This window comes from Heteronotia binoei, chromosome 4, assembly GCF_032191835.1.
Source record: "Heteronotia binoei isolate CCM8104 ecotype False Entrance Well chromosome 4, APGP_CSIRO_Hbin_v1, whole genome shotgun sequence".
Lineage (NCBI taxonomy): Eukaryota > Metazoa > Chordata > Lepidosauria > Squamata > Gekkonidae > Heteronotia > Heteronotia binoei.
Window position 1 is genome coordinate 145,987,803 of NC_083226.1, and position 2,855 is coordinate 145,990,657.

The window sequence follows — 2,855 nt, forward strand, 5'->3', positions numbered from 1 at the left end:
TTAGACAGGTGTAACTCTGCCTAGGATTGCACAGTAGTTAATGCAGGGAACAAGCATGCTCTTGTATTTAGCTGTGATGTTACTAGTCCTCAGTTGGGAGAGAGCACACCAGAATGCAGCTCCTGGTTAAGACTATCAGAATAGGATCTTGCAGACTTGGGTTCAAATCCACCCCCACCCCTCTCTGTTATGAAGCCTGCTGCGTTCTCCTGGGACTGTTGTTCTTTTCTGCCTGACCCATCTCACAGGCTTGTTGTGAGGGCAGAAGGGAGAATCACAGAGTTGCCACTCTCAGGTGGGGCCTGGAGAGCTTCTGAAATTATTACTTATCACCGGAATAAAGAGCTCAGCTCCCCTGGAGAAAATGGCTGCTCAAGGAGGTGGGCTGTATGGCATTATACCCTACTGTGGTCCCTCCCCTCCTCAAATCCCACCGTCCCCAGGCTCCACCCCCAAATCTCCAGGGATTCCACAACTTGGAGCTGGCAACCCTAGCAGAATCATGTAGCCCACCCTAAGCTTCATGCAATGAAAGTGCACATAGATGGATAATATTTCTCTTCAATTATTTCCTGGTTATTTGTTCTAATCTGTGAGTTCTTAAAGGCGAAAGGGTGATAATACCAAGGAAGAAATACTGAAGGCATGCTATGGTTGAAAGTTCTATGGCTTTATTTCACCTTTATATTTTCTGCGTTGTTTCTGATTTGAATGCTTTGAGATACCTGATTTTTTTTTTTCATCTTGTGCCTTTGGGACTGACAACCCTTGAATGTTTGACATACAAACCACAAGCCTTCTTGACTTCAGCACTTTCCTTTCTTGTTGCAGTCTACTTTTTCTCCACATGGTGGCACAGCAGCCAATAGATAGAATTTCTCATTCTTGGCTGTCACAAATGGTGTGCATGGGCACACGGCCTCATTACAACATCACATATTCTGCAAGTTCATTCATGCATCTTGTATAGTCCAGTGCATCAATCACTGCCAAGGAGGCAAGCAAAAATACTCTCTGGCACAGTTAAAAATAGATTTTTTCGATCAGGGACGATGAAACATTTTGTGCTACATTTTGTTGATGTCAGTTCAGCTATACTTGTGCTCATTAACATGGATAAACACCGCTCAAAGTTCTCAAGGTAGTTAAAAAAAATGTAAAAGAGCAATACAATATAAAGGAGATTAGGATGGACTAGAGAAATGGGGTCCTAAAAACAGGCATGCAGAAATAAAACAGGATCAAGCAGCGGTGGCGGGGACAGCAACAAAATTAGAAGTGCAAAATTTCAAGGCAGCTGAAATACCACAGATGATTAACAGCTTTCTGTTGTGCCACAGATTTATTTATTTATTTTTATTTAGTGGATTATTATTCTGCCCTACCCCGCAAGTGAGGCGGATTACAACAGAGACAGGATACCATAGCTAAAATCAATCGTCCGATAATTAAAACTATATAGTTTCAGAACAGGATGAGACTTGAATGTCTGTAGAGATGCCTCTAACAGTACCCCCCACACTGCATGTCTCATCCTTTAGGGGGAGTTTTGTTGTTCTCAAGTTGCAACCAACTTATGGCAACCTTGTAGGGTTTTCAATAGAAGAGACTTCAGAGGTTGTTTGCCTTAGCCTCTCTCTGTGTAGCAACTGTGTTGTTCCTTGGTGGCCTCCTATCCAAATACTAACCAGGGCTGATCCTGCTTAGCTTCCAAGATCTGACAAGATCAGGCTATCCTGGACTATCCAGTTCAGAGGAAGGGACCGCCCCATGTAAAACACTCATTTTGAATGGTAACCTTTTGCTAGAATTGCTAGAGCAGCAAACACACCAGAAGATAGGGATAGAACAATGAGATCTGAACACACTGGAAAAGTGGGTGGATGTGAACAACATGCACTTTAACAAGGGTAAGTGTTGAGTTCTACATCTGGGTAACAAAGAAGAGCACACACATTCTGGATGGGGGATATACTACTGAGTAGCAGTGTATGTGAACAAGATCTTTGGATATGGGTGGATCATAAGTTATATATGAGCAGCCAGTGTGATGCAACAACAAAAAAAGGTAATGCCATTTTGAGGTGTATCAACAGAGGCATAACATCCAAATTGCGAGATGTTCTAGTCTCACTGTATACTGCATTGGTCAGGCCACCTCTGGAGTATTGTGTGCAGTTCTGGAAGCCTCACTTCAAGAAGGATGCGGACAGAATGGAGTGGGTGCAGAAAAGAGCAACAAGGATGACCAGGTCCTGGAGACCAAGCCCTAAGAGGAAAGACTGAGGGGCTTGGGAATGTTCAGTCCGGAGAAGAGGAGGTTGAGAGGGGATGTGATCGCTCTCTTTAAGTATCTGAAAGGCTCTCACTTAGAAGAAGGCAGGGAGCTGTTCCTGTTGGCAGCAGAAGACTCACAATAATGGGTTTAATAAGGGTAGGAAAGTATCAGCTTGCTAGTAGGAAAAACTCCTTTTTATGGGTTCATAATATTTTTATTTTTTACATAGTAAACAACATAAAACAACAACACAATAACAATAACACAAATGTTATAACAATGCAAAACAAAAACAATAATTGAAAAATACACATAAATGAACATTTTGGGGGAAGAGAACTTTGATCTGGTTCTTCTTCTAAGTTCATCTATCAGTTTCATTAAAACATCTCTTCCATCACCCCTCTCCTTTATTACTACTATTTCTGCATGTTCAGCCAATCATACATGTAAACCTGGATCGATCTTCAAATTTGCTTGGCTATCCAATAATGTATGGTAAGTGGGTATTTCATCCCAGTTCAACAAATTGGGGTGTATCAATGCTTCAAGTGGAGATATCCACCTCGGCACCTTA